The 22,240-nt window shown below is 41.1% G+C and overlaps 1 protein-coding gene and 1 pseudogene across 3 annotated transcripts in view; one reads left to right on the forward strand and one right to left on the reverse strand.

Moving 5' to 3' along the window:
- Nucleotides 1–2,158: 2,158 nt before the first annotated feature.
- The window catches only part of TEX15 (testis expressed 15, meiosis and synapsis associated), a 71,619-nt gene continuing 51,537 nt past the window's right edge, over nt 2,159–22,240 (forward strand). Inside the window, exons 1-2 of one of the 3 annotated variants that reach the window (XM_020879078.2) lie at nt 3,042–3,222; nt 6,044–6,085. The gene's annotated coding sequence lies outside the window, so the exon portion shown is untranslated. Of the gene's footprint in view, nt 2,297–3,041; nt 3,223–6,043; nt 6,086–22,240 lie in introns of those variants that run through there. The other 2 variants (XM_020879082.2, XM_020879079.2) reach the window with 2 other exon arrangements.
- On the reverse strand, nt 14,526–18,416 carry LOC110128330 (ATP synthase subunit d, mitochondrial pseudogene; annotated as a pseudogene).

Below are 22,240 nucleotides of genomic sequence, written 5' to 3' on the forward strand. Positions count from 1 at the left end.
CTAGACAGACCCTTGTTGGCAAAGTAGTCTCTGCTTTTTAATATGCTGTCTAGGTTGGTCATAACTTTTCTTCCAAGGAGCAAGTATCTTAATTTCATGGCTGCAGTCACCATCTGCAGTGATTTTGGAGCCCCCCCCCAAAAAAAAATAAAGTCTCTCACTGTTTCCATTGCTTCCCCATCTATTTGCCATAAAGTGATCGAACTGGATGCCATGATCTTAGTTTTCTGAATGTTGAGCTTTAAGCCAACTTTTTCACTCTCCTCTTTCACTTTCATCAAGAGGCTCTTTAGTTCTTCTTCACTTTCTGCCATAAGGGTGATGTCATCTGCATATGTGAGGTTATTGATATTTCTCCTGGCAATCTTGATTCCAGCTTGTGTTTCACCCAGCCTGTCATTTCTCATGATGTACTCTGCATATAAGTTAAATAAGCAGGGTGACAATATACAGCCTTGACATACTCCAAGTGTCCTTACCTTGTCTTGAAGATCCCGAACGAGCCCCCAAGATGATAGCTTATGGTGAATGGTGCCGCCAGATTCATGGTCTCCAAAGGAGATTTAACTACAGGACCAAAGACAGTCTCAGTCACTCAGAACTTTGTGTGGATTTTATTTAAAGTGAAAGTGACAGAAAAAGCTTCTGACATAGACATCAGAAGGGGGCAGGAGAGGACCCACCTCACTATTTGAAAGGCAAGTTGCTCAGCTGTGCCTGACTCTTTGAGACCCCATGGACAGTAGCCTGCACCAAGCTCCTCCATCCATGGGATTTTCTAGGCAAGAATACTGGAGTGGGTTGCCGTTTCCTTCTCTAGGGAATCTTCCCGACCCAGGGATCGGACCCAGGTCTCCCGCATTGTAGACAGGCACTTTCCCGTCTGAGCCAGAAGCAGGGCCTTATATACTTCTCAACTAGCTGCTGAGAATAGATTAAAAATACCTCAAGGCTGTGAGAATTTTGCCCAGACCCTTTCCCAGTGACATACATCCTGGGATGACAACAGCATGAGATTAGCTAGAGGAACGAACAGCTTAACCCAGAGCTCAAGGCTGTGGACGTTTTCCCCAGGCCTCCAGTAATGTTCATCCAAAGCTCAAAAAAACACACGTCCTTGAGCAAGAGATACTGCTGCCTACAAGGCCTACTTATCTAAGGCAAAAGAATGTGAAAAAGAAAGAATGTTCACCTCCTCCTTAAAGGGGACTTAGGCTTGGACACCTTATCAACCTGCCTAAGTTAGCTCTCTCAGCATCATTTGGGTTCCCTGTTCCAAAATGACTAGGGAAGGAATGCTGCAGGCCTGCGAATAGAAAGTTAAGTTTCAGTGACTGGACTGGAGGAGCTGGATTCTATGACCTAGATAATCCTTAAATTTGGCTATAATAGGCCATGCTATAATTAATCCAAGGAGTCTTTAAAATCTTGTCATTTTTATCCCTCAAACTTGTTGTGAAGTGTTTACTACCTCCAAGCACAAGCTTCAGCTAGGGCAGTTGGTCTTTAGCTGTCTAACATACACTGTTTTTCAAAAACTTTTTGTATTACAGTCATCAAAAATGTACCATAATGGCCCCTTCTGCAGATGACTGAAAACTTATTTTCACAGTGCCCACTTTACTCAGTTTTGTGGAAGAGAACCCAGGCCCCCAAGGAAAGGATGGCAGTAGCAGGAATAGACCATTTAGCCATTTGACAAAATTATCTTTATTTAAGGTCTACCATGTGCTTCCCTTCTGGCTCAGACTGTAAAGAACCTGCCCGCAATGCAGGAGACCTGGGTTCGATCCCTAGGTTGGGAAGAGCCTCTGGAAACGGGCATGGCAACCCACTCCAGTCTTCCTGCTGGAGAATCCAGTGGCCAGAGGAGCCTGGGGCGGGGAGCAGCGGGGGCGGCTACAATCCCTAGGGGTCTCAAAGAGTTCAACAGACTAAGCGACTTTTACTTCAACTTCACATGTGCAAATAGCGTATGTGGTGAAGGCGCTTTTCACGTTGGGACACAGAACTCACGCTCAGGGTCCAATCGCCCAATCCCCCCAGGCCCAATGCCCCCCCACACCCATCCTCAGGTTCCGCCCCCTCAAGGCCGCTGGCTCCGCTGTCTGCGCAGGCTCAGATGTGTATCTTCGGGGCACAGACTCCTCCGCGTGCGTAGGTACACGTGCCTGAGGAGCGCCCGCTTCCTTCCTGAAGCTTCTTCGGGGGCAGGTTGGTGGAAGTTCTGTATGGCCTGTATCGCCTCGAAAATTTGGATTCTGAAGAACTGGCCGGGCACAGAAGGCTGCTCAAGGTTTGTGGGACAAATGTGGCGTTGGTGGAGAGGCGATTTAGCAGCCAGCAAGATGCCAGGTTGAATTCAAGAGAGAATGTAAAATTATCACGAAGTTCAGCCTTTGGACCCAAAGGTGGGGCCTGCGAGGGGAGTGAACGCCCCGATGCCTAGAGTGAACTTTTAGCTTAACTTTTAGCTTCTCTTGAGGGACGCTGAGGCAGCAGGAGGGGGAAGCCCCATAGCTCGGACGCGGCGTCGCCCGCGCCCAGGGGTCCGCGGTTCTCTGTCGCCCGAAAGCAGTGAAGAGAGTATGGAATCCTGCGGGCCTTCGGAAGGAAGTCACTCGCGTTCGTTGCGGGCCGCGGAGGCTGAGGTGGGGGGTGGGGCGGCACCCTGGGGTAGGGCCGGGGCCGTCCTGGTGGGTGTGGCTTCTCTCGGCACCCGCCGCCCCCTCAGGTTCACGCGCCGCCTGCGGCTGCGGAGCGCGAGACGCCGAAAGCCGCCGGCGTGACAGCTGCTCTCGCGGCGCCCCGAGGCGCTGAGCCGCCCGGGCCGGTCCGGCCGTCCGCGCGCCGCGTCGCCTCGGAGCAGAGCCCGCGCTCTCCGGACGATGCTCGCCAGCGCTGGCCCTCGGCTGTCTCGCTGCCGGAGCGGGTGGACTTCGGCGCGTTCGGGTAGGCGTGGGCGGCTCGGGAGCGGGGCGCGAAGGGCGCTCGGGCATCAGCGAGGGGTGAGCAGCCCCGACGGGCGGGCGGACCTGACGCGCCCGGCGATGCGGCCGCCTCGTGTCCCGGGCGATGCGGCCGTTGTAAGGGCTGGGTGGAGTGTTTGCGAGGCTGCTGTGTCGTCGGTGGTTCTTGACTCCTTGATTCAGCTCTCTGATCTTCGTGAAACACCTAAGATCCCACTGTGGTGTGGGTGCAGAAACGTCTCCCGACTGCCAGGTAGTTTAGTTTGAGCCATTTCCTAAACTCGCGCCCACTTACATCTTTCAAGGCAGTTTACTTCCTTCCCGTACTTAGGGTTGAATTTTCTCCATTTGTTTGGAATGCTCAGTATATTCCAATTAGTTTCTCAATATTTATTTGATGTACTTGGCCGCCGTCATGGCTGTGTGGAAAGAAATGACTTAGTAATGCTTAATGATGTTACAGAAAACAGGCTGAGGTTGTTGCTAACTGCAAGGCTTTAACCACAGTTACCTCAAGTTTTCAAAATTGTGGATTCCAAATGCAATGTGAAGCATCCCAACTGTGAGTGCATTATTCGCTTTTGGGAGCGACAGATGAATATGGGACTGTTTCAAAGTATGAAGTCAGACTGGCATAAAATTATAACTTAAGTTTTTGAATTCTCCTTTCGACAGTGTGTTGTGTGTGTGTAGAGGGAATGGAAGTAGTACAGGCTTTAAATGTCTTTGAGTTCACATTTAGGAAACTGTTAATTTCGTTTATGAGACATTCTTAAAAGGTTTTAGACTTCATTCAAAAGATACTGTTGATTGGAAAGAGGGTACCGTTTTAATATTTGAGGCCCAAGGGGACTGGAGGAGTGAAGTCAGAATTTAGAAACATTTTCAATACTCGGTCATTGCTCACTTTGTTAAAAGCTTTCAATTAAAACAAAAACAAGTCTGCTTTACTGCCCTGATACTTAAATATCCGAACCTTACTGAAACATAAAGATGTAAAAATTTGAAGAGAATGCCTAAAGTATCTTGAATACCCATGTACATTTTCTTTTTAAAAAACGTATGGAAGAATTCATATAACTGGGGGGGGGGGGAGAATTATCTGTAGAGTTCAGTTGTTGAACGACGAGAAAAAATAGCTTAACTTTTGTTTATGTTTTCTGGAATTTCTAACTAGTGGCTAGTGATAATTTCAATGTTAGTATAATTTTTAGCCATTTTTTACTTTTATCATTTAATATGTTAATGTTTTCACCTCTTGCAGTATATACATATGGAATGTTGTACACCTGAAAGTGATGTCAATTATAGCTCTATGTATGTCAAGAATATGTAAAAATTACTGTATAGAACCAGTAAAATATAATTATAGTACTTTTATTGATAATAAATATTATTGCACTTCTACTCAATGACAAGTTATGTGAGAATCACTTTACTCTGAGTACAAGTGTACATGGGCACTTTTAAGTTGTAAAATTACGTTTTATTATGCTGAAGGCTATCATAATGTGGGCTTCCCAGAGATAAAGAATACACCTACTAATGCAAGAGACGGGGGTTCTATCCCTTGGTCGGGAAGATACATGGGAGAAGAAAATGGCAACCCACTCCAGTGTTTTTTCTTGGAAAACCCCAAGAAAGATGGATGTGGGAGCCTGGCGGGCTACAGTCCATGGGGTTACAAGAGTCAGACAGGACTCGGTGGCTAAACAACAATAATCAAACTGTACTTGGGTTGCAAAATCTTAAGTTTGGGAAAATAATCACCCAATTATTAATTGGGTGATTAATTTTAGAAAACTGGCAATTATGATTTTTTTTGTAAGCATACTACTTTGGTTTGCTTTTCTGTGTTCCTGTTTCCTTTCTTATTTATTTAGAAATAAATAAATATACTTTATTGAAGGATGATTTAGAGGGTTTGAAGTACCTGCACGTTTTTCTATTAGATCATGAACCATGATTGTGTTGCACAGTTGGAATTGGCTTTCCTCTAAATCTTTGTTTTATTCTATTCATATTTTGTTGCTTATACTTATTTATTTTAAAAGTGATTTTTTTGGGGGTCCAACAGTTATTTCCAAAGCAGCAGTATTTTATTTGTTGATCTGATGTGTCTATAAGTGATGTTCTTGGGTGGTTGGTTTTTACTTTGTAATGCTTTGGTTTTTAAAATTAGTCAAGTCGTAGAGTTAGACTGTCAGAACTTCTATAGAGATGTTTCTGTTTTACATGGTTAGGTAAAGTTGCCCAACAAGCTAAGCGAAGTTTAGAAAATTTTAAACACATGCATAGAGAAAACGATTGCTTTAATGAGCAGTTTTGCTGGTAAAGATGGTCCCTGAGGTCTGGTAGCAACTCTGTATGCTTGAAATGTGTAATCCACACAATGCACAGCCTTTGTAATTACAGCACTTCGACACTAATGGTAGCTGCTCCTGAGGGCCTGTCTTTAATTACAACAGCTGAGACACTGGCAAAGCTCCTGCTGCGGCTTTCAGCAGTGCGGCTGTGAATACATATCAACGGTTCAGTCCTTATCAGAACCTAAGTTTCCTTTTTGGGTAGCTTTGGTAGTGCTTATTAGACCTTAGATATACAAAAAATTTTTTTGTTATTTTTAAGTTTCTTCAAGAGGTTTACTGTAATTCAGTTTGAGAATTTTGAGGACAATAATGCATGGTGGCTCAGACAGCAAAGAATCTGCCTGCTATGCAGGAGGCCTGGGTTCTATCCTTGGGTCGGGAAGATCCCCTGGAAAAGGGAATGGCAACCTACTCCAGTATTCTTGCCTGGAGAATTCCATGGACTGAGGAACCTGGCCGGCTATGTGGGCAAGTCCGTGTGGTCGCAAAGAGTCAGACTTGACTGAGCGACTAACACACTTTCAATGTAATAGAGAAAATCACTGGTTTGAGGGTCTAGCTTGTCAGGATAGAAATCTCAAACCTCCTAGGTGAGCACATACTCCTCAAGTGGGGGGAAACACTTTCCTTTTGCTGATGAGGATAAAGTGGCATTTTCTTGACAGTTTTCTAAGCATAAACTTATTAGCTCTGATATATTTACAGGTTGAACACCCAAACTGCAAAGTGTGGGGGTAATGAAAATGGGTAAGTGGCATTTTTTGTATTAAATCAGCAGGTACCATTGTAATTGTCTCATTTAAAAGTTCTAAACTTGGGGTACATGGACTTCAGTGAGTACAGAAGTTCCTAATTCTTTGCCAAAAAAGAGTGAATTGTGTTCATTTTTTTTTTTTGTGGAGAAGATATATAGCTTAACAGACTTTCTAAAGAGTGTGAGACTCCCTCCTCACAAAATAAATTTACCGGTGAACTTGAAAGAGGTTATTTTCAGAACACATTTTTGGTTTTATAAACTGAAATATCTAGTTAGTAGCAGAGCAGGAACCTCAAGCTTAGGTTTTTGACCGCCAATACTTTGTTTTTCCCATTAATCCACATTTATTGCACCTTGCTGTGACCTCTGTTTTAATAAGGCAGTGTTCTGTACTCTAACTTACAAGTAAAGCCTTGTTTTGAGAGATCTTTAAAGCTCACATAAGCATTTTAATGCTTGATCTTAACAGAAACTATGAGCAAAAAAATGATTCATAAAGGAAGATATGAATAAATACTTCCTAATATAGATGAAAACATTACCACTATTTTGTGCCATTAATAATTGAACAAGTCCAAAAGGGACAAAGCTTTTGTAAAGCCAGATTCTTTATTAGTAGAATTACGCAATGTAGTGGTGGTCAGGGAAGTCTGTAAGCCCTTTTTACCTTGAAATGACAATCTTATTTAAAGTTTATACATCCCTTAGATTCTGTGGGGTGTATTTGTATGGTATCATAATTAGCCAGGGAATAGGAAGTAACTTCAGTGAACACATTTTAAATGTTCCACAAATCCATCTGTCTGTCTCTAGAAGACCCAAATTTTGTGTTTACAGGCATCTTTCAAACCCCGTCCAATCAATTAAACTAAGTATTTTAGTTTCTTCAAATACTTTGTGCCTATCCATCTGAGGCATTTAGCAAGCGTGTTGCGTTTTCTTATTCTTTCTTAAGGCTAAAAAGAGCATAGGGCTTCACAGGTCAATAAATAGTGTAACTAGATGCAAAAGGATGGAAGAATGTTAGATGTTTAATATTAAACTGTAAGGATTAAAAAATTACACTTCTTTATGTGATTTAAATATACACCAGTAATAGCCAACACTTACAGAGCACTTGACTATAAAGCAATCATTTTTCTATGTTGCATATATTAATTCAGTTAACCAGTACAATAGGAGAGTGTTGATTAACTGAATTAGCTTGCTGAGAATTTTTAAAATAACTTTTATGTATTTATTTTTGTCTGTGCTGGGTCTGTGTTGCTGCATGGGCTTTTTCGCCTCCAGCTGGGGCTGGCGGAGGCTACTCTCCAGTTGCGGTGTGTGGGCTTCTCATTGCAGTGGCTTCTCTTGTGGAGCACTGACTCTAGGTGTGAGGACTCAGTAGTTCGGGCTCCCGGGCTCTGGGGCACAGTAACTGGAGCACACGGGCTTAGTCGCTCCATGGCCCGTGGGATCTTCGCTGATCAGGGATGAAACCTGTGTCTCCTACACTGGCAGGCGGCTTCTTTACCACTGAGCCACCAGGGCAGCCTCTGAATAGATACTGATTTTCCTAGTTTTATATATGAAGAAGCTGAGGCACAGAGAGATTAAATGTCCAAAGTTGCACAGTTAGTAAGAGGCAAAACAGAATTTTGAACCAGGTGATCTGGCTTTACCAAACTGCTGCTAAAAGTATATTTATCTCTGATCTAGGGCATAAGTTAAATAATCTCCTCTTTAAAACAATCTGTATGAACTACTTGTGCTAATTTTTTAAAAGAATTATTTGCTACAAATTTGTTGAGTCTGAAGAAAAGCTAATAGCACTTTATTCTGTTTATTTTGTTTTGGTCACTGCTGTATTTATGGGCTATCCAAAAGTGGGACTAAAAGTCTAGCAAAAGAATAACATCACAGAAGTCAAGAAAACTGATCCAAGTTCATTTCTCTGCCTAAGGTGCTATGACTTGTATTCTAGTTCCTTTTTTTCTGGGAACTTGATAATATTCAAGGTTTGCCTACAGGTTTCTTTGAAGCCCTTTTAAGTTTCTAGTCTGTCTGGGTCTATGTCTTCCCTCTCACTGGTAACTACTTGTTTGTTTTTTATATATTAAAATCTATTCTGATGTTAGTAAGAATGCACATTTTATTAGTTTGTTACTAATGTGAAAGAATATTGGTTAATTGCTGGTTGTTATCGTCTCAAATTCAACCATGGGAAAAAGATTAATTTTTAAGTGAATGGTTTGTCTCTTTCATGAGAACGATGGATAATTAAATAAACTTACTTAGAAGTTATAATTGTGTATTAGTGTTTTCTGGATATGACTCCATTACAAATATACATAGTTTCAGTTCAGTTCAGTTGCTCAGTCGTGTCCGACTCTTTGCGACCCCATGAACTGCAGCACGCCAGGCCTCCCTGTCCAACACCGACTCCCGGAGCCCACCCAAACTCATGTCCATTGAGTCAGTAATGCCATCCAACCATCTTATCCTCAGTCGTCCCCTTCCCCTGCCCTCAATCTTTCCAAGCATCAGGGCCTTTTCAAATGAGTCAGCTCCTTGCATCAGGTGGCCAAAGTATTGGAGTTTCAGTTTCAACATCAGACCCTCCAAAGAACACACAGGACTGATTTCCTTTAGGATGGACTGGTTGGATCTCCTTGCAGTCCAAGGGACTCTCGAGAGTCTTCTCCAGCACCTCAGTTCAAAAGCATCAATTCTTTGGCGCTCAACTTTCTTTATAGTCCAACTCTCACATCCATACATGACCACTGGGGGGAAAAATTTTTTTTTAACCTTATGTTTCTGGCCTCAGCTATACATTTCCTACTTTTACATTCAGTGGACCGTATTTGGTGAATATGATTGGTGGCTATATTTTCCATAACAAGATGTGTAGAAAATTAAACTACTGTTGAATTCCTTGGACCAATAAAGTAAGATAGCTTAATATTCTTAAACAAGAGGAACATCTTTAATGGCAAGAATGATTCAGTGCACAGTTCATTGATCTTAGAGGGCAGTCTGAAGAATCTCTTGGTTTTTAACTAGAAAACAGGCCAGTGCAGGAGGAAAAGTCGATTCAGCATTGGTTCATTTCAAGTTAGATACTTACCAAGGGATGCCCCATATCTAGTTATTTTCCTACATAAAGAAAAATGAATTGTGTGGCCCAGTGGTTAAGAATCTGTCTTCCAATGCAGGATACTCAGGTTCAATCCCTGATCAGGGAACTAAGATCCCACATGTCACCAGGGCAATTAAGCCCACGTGCCACAACTGAGATCCGATGCAGCCAAATAAATAAACACTAAAAAAAAAAGAATTGTGTGGGTTTTAGATCTGACCAATTTTAGAGATTATTTTGTTGTCAGAGAAAGTAACTGATAATCTTTCTACCAGGATTATAGGTTGCTTTTATTGTTATTTCTCTTCCAAGGTTTTTTTAAGCCTCTTGAAAATTGTATGTGATTATCATTAGTCATCTGATTATTACTTCATATTTCCCTAACGTCTTTTAAAAAGTCTCATAGCCATAATAGATTACCTACTAATTTTAATCCCTGTGCTTTTCAACAATTCCCTGGCTCCTCTTACAAATAATTTCCATCTGTTGAGCAGAGAGTGCACTCAAGATTGGGGTTATATTGATCTATCCTTCATCTTTCACAGTCTTGTAACACAACTTACATATTTTACACTTTTCAGCAAAACATCTACTTTCCAGGTCTTCAGCTAAGCAACCATCTCTCTGCTTGTTTCTGCATAGAGAGGACAAGAAGTGACTTTAAGCAGGCAAGGTGGCAACTTTCTAGCTGTTGTCATTGACTTTTCACTGTGTTTACAATACAGTGTGTTTCAGTATCTTAGAGGAAGACATTCTTTATATTTAATACTTGGGCTCACTAATAGTAACAGTTACTCCCAAGTTGTATTTATCTATAAATAGCATAAAACAAGGCTGATATGGAGGATAAGGGTAGATAATCCAGTTAGGTAATCCAGGTTATCTTCTTGTGTATGCAGTAGGTTTCAAGATATCATTTGCTAATTTACTCCATAGTTGAATGATTCTGTTTGGGTCAAGCCAATCAGAATTTGGCATTTGAGAAGTTTGAAGGGAGGACTAAGGACTGGAGGATTGTGTTAGTGAAGAGTCATCTGTTTTCTCACCTTTGTAGCCAGAATGACTTTGACCTCTTTGTGGAACTTGATCTATTTTTCTCAAAGCTTCTAGACTCTCAAGGGAAAGGAACCAGGGGACGCTTAAGCCTTGGGGACTCCTTAACTTTAATTATTCTCCTGTTGAAAAGCAGCTGAACTGGAAGTGCTCTTTCCCCATAGCTCAGGCTCTTGGGATAGTCTTTAAAGCATGTAAATTACTTCTAACTTTACTCTCATTTGGCTGCATATAATTAGGTAGATACAGGATTTTCCTTGCGCCCGAAGGGAGAGTCTGCCTCAAATTTTTAGAGACGTCCATCCATATAGTACAGAATGTTAAAACAAGATTTGGATTTCTGCATCACAATTATGGAAATGTTTGAGGACCAGTTTTTGCTTCTAGTTTAGGAAATCCCTCATATTGGAGATTTATTGATCCAACATAGACAGCTGATCACAGTTTATCATGATAAAATTGCTTAAAAGGTAATCTCTCTCTTGCCTATTATCTTTGCCCTGAGGGCAGCAAACTAAATCTGAGCAATAGATATAATTGAAATAAGTCTTGAGGAATGTACTGGTAATCCCTAGACTTTTCCTGCGTGGAATGCCCACATTTGTTTTGTGCCTGATCGTCTAGATTGGGGGTTCTCAAAATGTGGTTCCTGGACCATCAGCATCACTTGGGTGTTTATTAGAAGTAAAAAAATTGGGGGCCTCAGAATACTGAGGATGGAAACTCCAGAGATGGGACCTAGAAATCTGTGTTTTAATAAGCCCTCCAGGTGATTCTGATACATGTTAAAAGTTTGAGAACCACTGATTCTAGATCATCAGGGATAAACCAAGGATTTTTTGCTTTGCTAGTCCATTGCTTTCAATCTATATGCCTTATTACTCATGTGGGTGTTACTCTCTAGGTGTACTCCAAGAATAGACAGTCTGTTATTAGGAATACACTGAATAGTACCCAGGATAGAATTGTTGGTGTCTTTCAGAGTTTTTCTCTACTTTCTTGTCTTTCCTTCTTGGTGAGTGCCTGAAACAAAGTAACTGCTTGTTAAATACTTGTTCAATGAATAACTGCCTCCCTTCCCTTCCCCAAAAGCAAAACCACATTCTTATAAAATTTCTTTTGGATTCTTCCTTTGCAGGAGCATTAAGTCTGAAAGTGAGGTCCCTAGTTAAGAGTATTTCTTTCACCTAATAGTAATACTGGTTAAGAGACTGCTAATATTAAAAAGAAGAAAGAAAAGAATGGTTCTTACGTAGCTGATGGGATGCTTTCCTCAGCATTATCTACCAGTAGATCTCTACCAGTAGAACTTAGCTTACATCAGAATCACCTGAAGAACTTGTCAAGTCATGGATTGCTGAGCTTAGCTCTAAGAGTTTCTGATTAATAGGTCTAGGATCCAGCCAGAAGGTTTTCATTGCCTGTAAATTTCCAGGTGATACTGCCGCTGCTGGTCTCGGGACTGTAATTTGAGAACTGCTGCCTTTGGTTCTCCAAGACTAGAAATATAGGTCATTTCATGCATGTGAATGTTAGTTCCTGGTGTTTGCATAGCCAGTGATCTGTAATTGGAAAGTACATGTACTTGGCTAACAAACTTGCTGAAAAGTATTTTTTCCCCCAGAGGTGTTGTTAAGATCTTTTATCTCAGCAAAAGACTTTCTTTTTTTCAGACATCTTTAAAAATTATTTTAAAACTCACCTGCTTAGATAATTGAACTTAATTGACTTAATTCTTTACCCAAATCTTGCCACACTGATCATTTCTCTACTTTTCATCTCAAGCTTGGTTGAGAGTTTAGCTAAGCTACTCCATGGTATTTCTTGTTGGCATCCATTTGATTTGGCCCAGCAGCCTGCAGTGACCTTAAACTGACGCCTCCTCAAGCAAGTGCATACCCTACATAGTGACCCTCAGAGTCACAGGAACTTGCGGGTTTCTGACAGGACTGCTAGTCAGCTGTGTCCTCTCCCTCCCACTGCCTTGCCCTTCTGTGCCCATGTGGCTTACCAAAACCCTGGTCATTTGGTTTGAGTTTATCAATATAGGCTTAACCCAGGAAGCCCAAAGCACTTCAGTTCAGTTCAGTTCAGTCGCTCAGTCGTGTCCGACTCTGTGACCCCATGAACTGCAACACACCAGGCCTCCCTGTCCATCACCAACTCCCAGAGTTTACCCAAACTCATGTCCATTGAGTCGGTGATGCCATCCAGCCATCTCATCGTCTGTTGTCCCCTTCTCCTCCTGCCTTCAATCCTTCCCAGCATCAGGGTCTTTTCCAATGAGTCAGCTCTTCGCGCTTCACACAGACACTAAGAAAGGCATGTGCCTCAGGTCTGGTCTCTCTCTGTCTGCTCTCTGCCTTGACCTCCTTGTGGTTCCTTGAGGCTTGTCAAGTACTTTCTCTAGAGCTTGTGAAGAATGAACTTCTTTATTTCATTTCCTCTTGTGATCTGTTGTTGAACCTTGGCTTACCACCCAGCTCCCTGTGCTCCACTTAATGTGTTAATTTGACAAATTCATAACACACTTATTAATTTTCCAGTGTAATTTTATACCTAAACATGTGTTGCTTATCTATCTTCTGGAGTTGATATTTGTTTCTGTTTTCTGTTCTCTAATACAACTTCCCAAACAATGGAAAAATTGATATTTCTTTCATTTGGATTTTTTCCCACAGCTGAACACAATTTTCTAGTATTTCTTAGCATCTCCTGAAACAGATTAAAATGAGGAGAAACTGAGCTTTTTTCCCCCAACTCTTTTGTAAGACAGTTTTTCTTGCTAAATTGTTCTAAAGAAAAAATCTCAAAAGGCTCAATGAATACAGAATTCTTAAGTTTATTGTTATTGGTTGTTTTTTGTTTGCTTGTTTGTTTGTATGTAGGATCTCAGTTCCCCAACCAGGAGTTGAACTCAGACCCTCAGCAGTGAGAGCTGAGTCCTAACCTCGGACCTCCAGGGAATCTCAAGAATTAAGTTTGATAGAGACTTTGGCTAAATGTTTTAGCCATACCCTTTCAAATCAAATGCATACATACTCTGCAGATTTAAGTCAGAGTTTCTATACTAGATAGCTTCTAGTAGAGAAAAAAGTCTTGAAGACACTTGTATTAATAGTTTTTCTCTTAATAGACTGTCTCCCATGAATTTGTGGAAAGGCTTACCAGATCCCTACTGTCTTTGTTAAAACCTGTGGTTGATGTTGCTTTGTAATGTCGCTGTCTCCATACCAGTATTTTCTTGTTCCAGGGGTTTGTTTGCCACTCTTTTACCCTTCCAGAAAGCCTGGGACAACTCTGTGCAAAAATCATTATGTTAACATCCTTCCTTGAACAACTTTCATGATCAAATTAAAAGAAAATTGGAAATGTTTACTTCCTCATACATATGTACTTTTTAGACATGCCAGTCATATTAATTTACAAGTTTGCTTCAGCTTCTTACTATTGTACTGACTTAACAATTATACTTTAACTTACTGTATTATAGTAGGTAAACATGCTACTAATCATTAACTTCCAAAAGTATATATCCATATATGTATTACTAAATATTTCGTAACATTTTTTATATTCTTATGTGGCTGCCAGATCACACTATAGCATGAACCATCACTATCAAATTTCTCAGAATTTCTATTACCTAGATTATTTAGCATTTCATTTTATGCCCCAGACTCTCATCCTTGTTGCCTTGATACTTCATGACTACTCAGGGGCTTCCCGGATAGCTGAAATGGTAAGAATCTGCCTGCAGTGTGGGAGACCTGGGTTTGATCCCTGGGTTAGGAAGATCCCCTGGAGCAGGGAATGGCAACCCACTCCAGTATTCTTGCCTGGGGAATCCCATGGACAGAGGAGCCTGGTGGGCTACAGTCAATGGGTCACAAAGAGTTGGATACGATTGAGCGACTTAGCACCGCTTCTGTGTATAAGACTGAGGGGCAGGCTAACAAAACACAACAACTTTATGATGACCATTCTGCATTTAGGCATTTCAGATGTCCTGCTCTCCTCCCAAGCTCTAAGTCACCCATTGCTAAACCTCAGGTTGAAGAAGAACTCAAGAGAGAATTAAGAGTAGAACTTTCTAAATTAAGCTTTGTTTGAATATCACCTGTATCTTTAAATACCACCTGTGTTCACCAGGTGTTGACATGAAACCATTTTTTTGGGCCAGTATATAGTTATTTTTAATGCCCAGATTTTATAATTCAAGGGCCAGGGGCCAGAACTTTCTCGTAAACTCAAGCTTATAAATTTGCAGTAGGCTTTAGATGCCAGTAGAGATACTTGTCTAATTTGGTTTCTGGGAAGACTTCATTCAAATCCTCAGTGGTTATCTCATCAAATGGAATTAATGTTCCTCATCTTCTCCAGCTCTTTCTCATGTTCTTTGATCCTGGTCTTTGAGAGAGACAAAAACTCTGCACAGATTTTCACATCATCTTTTTCTTGAGTGCCCACCTGGGCAGTATATTTCCTTTCTGGTTCAGAACCTTAAGGGCTTTAAGCTTCTCAAGGTCGTCTACCAAGCCAGCCTTGGCCACGTTGGCCTTGTGGTAAGCCTAGTCAGTGGCAGATGGCTTCTCAGGTCTCCCTGGAGGTGAGAGTCCCACCCCAGGACTCCAGGGAGTTCTTCGTGGCCTTCTGCTTTCAGGATATGATCTCCCCCAAAACTACCCAGTCAGTGGTTTTTAGAGCAAGTTTCTGCCTCGCCACCTTGAGACCTTCGTGACAAGCAGACCCTAGACCAGGAACCCAAGTCTTTTCACTGCTGCTTCTGTTGCCAGGAGGCCCTGGGGCTGGACTCCGACAAGGTGCGCCCTGCTTTCAGGTGCACTCCCGGCCTTCACACCCCTTCTTTCCTCCTAGGCTTGTCCCCGATTACTGCAACATTCTTCTCATTGGTGGGCTTCTCTGGCCAAGGACATTAAACCTGAACAACCTCTAGAAATATCTGCTGAAACATGTGACATGTAATTATGGTTTCATGGATGTTGAATTTTGAATTAATTAAGAAATGATCTGATTTTCAGCCAGATGCTCGTGCCCAGGTGGCACTAGCGGTAAAGAACCTGCCTGCAAATGCGGGAGACTCAAGAGATGCGGGTTCTATCCCTGGGTTGGGAAGATCCCCTGGAAGAGGGCATGGCAATCCACTCTAGTCTTCTTTCCTGGAGAAACCTGTAGACAGGGGAGCCTGGGGGGCTCCAGTCCATAGCGTTGCAGAGTTGGGCATGACTGAAGCGCCTTAGCATGTGCACTCCTGCTCATATTAATGGACAAATAAGCGTCCATAACCTTCTTTAGGTTAAAGAAGATAATTATTTAACAGGTGGTTTTTAATAATAGCAACTTAGAGGCATTCTCTGCCCTTCAACAAAATTTAGTTTCAGGCTTACCAGCCCATGAGACCAATGTATTGTTTGACTTTCTCTCCAATCCCCTCTCCCCAATTCAAGAGACATTTATTGAAAATCTGTTTGTATAAAATTAGGTGTTAACCTTGTATATTCTATATTTAACATTTGTATGTTAACATTATATATTTCTTTCATCTGAGATTTTTCCTTCCCATCATATAGACCATAATCCTTTGCTCTCTAACAATCAGTGCAACCTTATATATTGGAAATCTTGTAAAAATCCGCCAGTATTCGTATTTTCCCTCTTAGTGTTCTATTTTTTCATTGTGACGTCAGAAGGAATGTATCCTTCTGGTATTCTGTCATCATCCTCTTCCTTTCCATGGGCCTGGATCTTTTTGCTCTTGGCCTCCTTGGTGTAATGCTTCATTCCCACTTGGGAACGCATTACCAGAAGCTGACACTGTTCTGGAATTGCACACACTCTCTTAACCTTTTTAACCACAGTTTTTTTCCATACCTCCCATTTCATCTGTGCCCTAGTCCTCTTAGCTTCACCATCATCTCTGTCCCTTTCACCATTGTATTTTTAATCTTTTGGCATACTTTTTATCATTATTGAAGCTGGATTTGTCCACAATTACTCATTTCATTAATAATTTTTCTAACATTGTAGATTTCCTTTCCCCTGAAATGCCTGGTAGTGCTAGAGTGTCATAATTAATTCTACTATATCAACTTGAATTTTTTATATTATGTTCTCAGGAATCTAGTGTTTTTTTTTAATAACCATTTGTGTTGACTCTATTTAATAAATAAACCATCTCTTTCTTAACAATTTGACCAGATACCTTTATGTGTTAAATTTTCACGTGTGCTAAGTCACTTCAGTCGTGTCTGACTCTTTGCGACCCTATGGACTGTTGCCCGCCAGGCTCTTTGTCCATGGCAAGAATACTGGAGTGGGTTGCCATTTCCTCCTCCAGCGAATCTTCCCAATCCAGGGATTGAACCAATGTCTCTTCTGTCTCCTTGTATTGGCAGGCGGGTTCTTTACCACTAGCACCACCTGAGAAGTCCTAAATTTTCATAGATACTTAGATTTATTTCTGGATTGTCTTCTGATTCTGCTATTTTTGTATATCCTGAGCCAATACTTTATTTTTTGCTTATAGTAACATTATAATAAGTTTTATTGGGCTTCCCTTGAAGCTCAGTCGGTAAAGAATCTGCCTGCAGTGCATGAGACCCGGGTTCGATCCCTGGGTTGGGAAGATCCCCTGGAGAAGGAAATGGCAACCCACTCCAGTATCCTTGCTTGGAAAATCTCATGGACAAAGGAGCCTGGTGGGCTACAGCCCATGGGGTCGCAAAGAGTCGGGCACGACTGAGCGACTAACACACACACACATAATAAGTTTTAATAACAGTTAAGGATATTGGATATTCTCAGGTACTTATTCTTCTACATGAGTTTTCCAATCACTTTTTTCTAAGTGGAAAAAATTTTTTACAGGGATTCATAAAAGAATTGTAGTAAATTTGTGTCTTCCGTCTTAGTAGAAGTATTTTTAAGATTTTTTTTTTGGCTTTTACAAAGAAACAGTTTTTGTCTTTTCTTTCTTTTCTCTGTTGTATGTTTGTTTGCTTCCTCTTATTCTGAATGAGCCTTAATGGAGAACGAGTTAAAGTTAGGAGCTCTGTGGGAGAGCACACTGCTCAGGAGCCTGGTGGGGGGCTAACAGCCCAGTGGCGGCGGGCTGTGAAGAGGTAATGTCACCCTGCTCACAGACCAGTGAGGGAGGCTTCTCACCACACCAGTTATTCCTCTGTCCTGATAGCATGTGTAACTTAAGTCTGAAGTTAGTCAGTGTGTTTATCCTGCTATGTGATGTAGGACTATAGAACACTCTTAACTCTATCCCTTTGAACTTAATATGTTAGAATATACAGTATAAAAATAGAACGTGAAAAGGAAATTTCCAGTAACTCAAGGTATAATTAGTGTTTAACTTTTGTTACATTATCTGCCAGTTTTTTTTTTTCCCTTGCTAATTTTACATTGTGACCCGTGGTATTTCCATCTAATAGAAACAAGCAAGTCCTGCTTAAAGTGTCCCAGACTGTCTCCTCATGCATTCTTTTTAGAGAACAATTGTGTGACAACCCAGACCTGAGTTTAAAGTCACACATTTACATTGACAAGCTATTACTGTGTAGTTCTTATAGTGGGCAGGTAGGAACATGGCAAGAAGAGTTCCTTTCCAGGTAAATTGTAGCAAGAAAAGATTTTTTAAAACTCTGTTCATGCTTCTTCGTCTAATCCCTGTTTCTTCAAGATTTTCTTACTTAAATAAATGCACTTACTGGTGAGCACTTTTCTTTTACATCCTAGCTTATAGTTGCTATTCTTTTAGCCTTAATTTTCCATCATATACAAAATAGTACTACTTTCTATTTAGCATTAAGTGAACTAGACAATTCCCAAAGACAAACATTGCTTATAAAAAATGTCAAGTGTATTACAAAAACTAAATGATACATATAGCCAAATAGCAAAAGGACCTGGAACATTTATATAACAATAACAGTCACCACCACAGCAAAAACAAACTTTCCCCCATAATCTCAGGATGTTACCTGGATCTGGGAGAACTCCTTGACATATGATACCAAAATTCATGTTTTTCCATGAAAGTGAATACTCTCCCTCTTTCTGAAAAATGTTATACGGTTCTTCCTAGATAGTCTGTTTCTTACCAAAGTTGTCACCATATTTAATGGCATAACCTTATATCTTATTGTTTAATTGAAGTATAATTGATTTATAGTATTGTGTACAGCAATAGGACATAGGTCTAATAGCATAGTGATTGAGTATTTTTTCAGCTTATATTCCATAGTATGTTATTACAAGTTATGGGTATAATTTCCTGTGCTATACATTATATCCTTGTTGCTTATCTATTTTTATATGTCAGTTCAGTTCTGTTGCTCAGTTGTGTCCAACTCTTTGCGACCACATGGACTGCAGCATACCAGGCCTCCCTGTCCATTGCCAACTCCCAGAGTTTACACAAACTCATGTGCATTGAGTCGGTGATGCCATCCAACCATCTCATCCTCTGTCGTCCCCTTCTCCTCCCAACTTCAATCTTTCCCAGCATCAGGGTCTTTTCAAATGGGTCAGTTCTTCACATCAGGTGGCCAAAGTATTGGAGTCTCAGCTTCAGCATCAGTCCTTCCAATGAATATTCAGGACTGATCTCCTTTAGGATGGACTGGTTGGATCTCCTTGCAGTCCAAGGGACTCTCAAGAGTCTTCTCCAACACCACAGTTCAAAAGCATCAATTTTTCGACACTCAACTTTCTTTATGGTCCAACTCTCTCATCCATATATGACTACTGGAAAAAACATAGCTTTGACTAGATGGACCTTTGTCATCTAAGTAGTGTCTCTGCTTTTTAATATGCTGTCTAGGTTGGTCATAGCTTTTCTTCCAGGGAGCAAATGTCTTTAATTTTCAAGGCTGCCATCACCATCTGCAGTGATTTTGGAGCTGAAGAAAATAGTCTGTCACTGTTTCCACTGTTTCCCCATCTGTTTTCTGTGAAGTGATGGGACTGGATGCCATGATCTTAGTTTTCTGAATATTGAGTTTTAAGCCAACTTTTTCACTCTTCTCTTTCACTTTCATCAAGAGGCTCTTTAGTTCTTCTTCACTTTCTGCCATAACAGTGGTGTCATCTGCACATCTGAGGTTATTGATATTTCTCCCAGCAATCTTGATTCCAGCTTGGGCTTCATCCAGCCCAGCATTTCTCATGATGTACTCTGCATATAAGTTAAATAAGCAGGGTGACAATATACAGCCTTGATGTACTCCTTTCCCTATTTAGAACCAGTCTGTTCTTCCGTGTCCAGTTGCAACTGTTGCTTCCTGACCTGCATACAGGTTTCTCAAGAGGCAGGTCAGGTGGTCTGGTATTCCCATCTCTTTCAGAATTTCCCACAGTTTGTTGTGGTCCACACAATCAAAGGCTTTGGCATAGTCAGTAAAGCAGAAGTAGATATTTTTTTCTGGAACTCTCTTGCTTTTTTGATGATCCAATGGATGTTGGCAATTTGATCTCTGGTTCCTCTGCCTTTTCTAAATCCAGCTTGAACATCTGGAAGTTCATGGATCATGTACTATTGAAGCCTGACTTGGATAATTTTGAGCATTACATTACTAGCATGTGAGATGAGAGCAATTGTGCAGTAGTTTGAGCATTCTTTGGCATTGCCTTTATTTGGGATTGGAACGAAAACTGACCTTTTCCAGTCCTGTGGCCACTGCTGAGTTTTCCAAATTTGCTGGCATATTGAGTACAGTGCTTTCACAGCATCATCTTTTAGGATTTGAAATAGCTTAATTGGAATTCCATCACCTCCACTAGCTTTGTTTGTAGTGATGCTTCTTCGTAAGGCCCACTTGACTTCGCACTCCAGGATGTCTGGCTCTAGGTTGGTGATCACACCATTGTGATTATCTGGGTCGTGAACATCTTTTTCATATAGTTCTTCTGTGTATTCTTGGCACCTCTTCTTAATATCTTCTGCTTCTGTTAGGTCCATATCGTTTCTGTCCTTTATTGTGCCCATCTTTGCATGAAAAATTCCCTTGGTATCTCTGATTTTCTTGAAGAGATCTCTGATCTTTCCCATTCTATTGTTTTCCTCTGTTTCTTTGCATTGATCACTGAGGAAGGCTTTCTTATCTCTCCTTGCTATTCTTTGGAACTCTGCATTCAAATGGGTATATCTTTCCTTTTCTCCTTTGCCTTTTGCTTCTCTTCTTTCCTCAGCTATTTGTAAGGCCTCCTCAGACAACCATTTTGCCCTTTTGCATTTCTTTTTCTTGGGGATGATATTGATCCCTTCCTCCTATACAGTATCACGAACCTCCGTCCATAGTTCTTCAGGCACTCTGTCGATCAGATCTAATCCCTTTAATCTATTTGTCACTTCCACTGTATAATGGTAAGGGATTTGATTTAGGTCCTATCTGAATGGTCTAGTGGTTTTCCCTACTTTCTTCAATTTAAGTCTGAATTTGGCCATAAGAAGTTCCTAGTCTGAGCCAGTCACCTCCCAGTCTTGTTTTTGCTGCCTGTATAGAGGTTCTCCATCTTTGGCTGTAAAGAGTATAATCAATCTGATTTCAGTGTTGACCATCTGGTGATGTCCATGTGTAGAGTCTTCTCTTGTGTTGTTGGAGGAGGGTGTTTGCTATGACCAGGGCATTCTCTTGGCAAAGCTCTGTCAGCCTTTTCCCTTCTTCATTCTAGTACTCCAAGGCCAAATTTGCCTGTTACTCCGGGTATTTCTTGACTCCCTATTTTTGCATTCCAGTCCCCTATGGTGAAATGGACATCTTTTTTGTGTGTTAGTTCTAGAAGGTCTTGTAGGTCTTCATAGAATCATTCAACTTCAGCTTTTTCAGCATTACTGGTAGGGGCATAGACTTCGATTACTGTGATATCGAATGGTTTGACTTGGAAATGAAGAGATCATTCTGTCGTTTTTGAGATTGCATCCAAGTACTGCATTTCAGACTCTTTTGTTGCATTTCGCACTCGTTTGTTGTCTATGATGGCTACTCCATTTCTTCTAAAGGATTCTTGCCCACAGTAGTAGATACGATGGTCATCTGAGTTAAATTCACTCATTCCAGTCCGTTTTAGTTCGCTGATTCCTAAAATGCCATTGTTCACTCTTGCCATCTCCTGTTTGACCACTTCCAATTTGCCTTAATTCCTGGACCTAAAATTTCAGGTTCCTATGCAATATTGCTCTTTACAACATTGAACTTAATTGTATCACCAGTCACATCCACAACTGGGTGTTGTTTTTGCTTTGGCTCCGTCTCTTTATTCTTTCTGGAGTTATTTCTCCACTGAACTCCGGTAGCATATTGGGCACCTACCAACCCGGGGAGTTCATTTTTCAGTGTCCTTTCTATTTGTGTTTTCGTCCTGTTCATGGGGTGTCAAGGCAAGAATCCTGAAGTAGTTTGCCATTCCCTTTTGTATGTAGAAGTTTGTTAATCCCATATGCCTAACTTTTCCCTTCTCCTTTCCTCTCCCCTTTGGTAACCACAAGTTGGTTTTCTATATCTGTGAGCCTTGTTTCTGTTTTGCATATACATTCATCTGTATTTTTGTCCAATATAAGCCACAAACACTTCTTAACTTTTGCTTGTAATCAGATTAATGCATGCAATTATGTACAGAGTCCCAGGGCTGAAGGTGGACGCTGAAAGGCAGTCGTCCCTGTCCCAGTCTCTTCTGTCGCTAGTTTTCCTTCCTCGGGGCAGCCAGTTTCAATGCTCAGTTACTCTCCTGGCTGTTCTCCACACTTAGAGATAACATGGGTTTAGTAGTATCTCTTGACTTAATCAACTATGGAAATTATTCATTGATAATTGGAATCATGCTTTAATCTATGTAACTTGATTTGACATGTTGTTTCATGTGGCTGGGTTCATTCCTTTTCACTCATGTGTTGTTATTTCCTGGTGTATACACTGCAGCATACTTACCTGCTGGGTGGTGA

This window comes from Odocoileus virginianus, chromosome 32, assembly GCF_023699985.2.
Source record: "Odocoileus virginianus isolate 20LAN1187 ecotype Illinois chromosome 32, Ovbor_1.2, whole genome shotgun sequence".
NCBI lineage: Eukaryota > Metazoa > Chordata > Mammalia > Artiodactyla > Cervidae > Odocoileus > Odocoileus virginianus.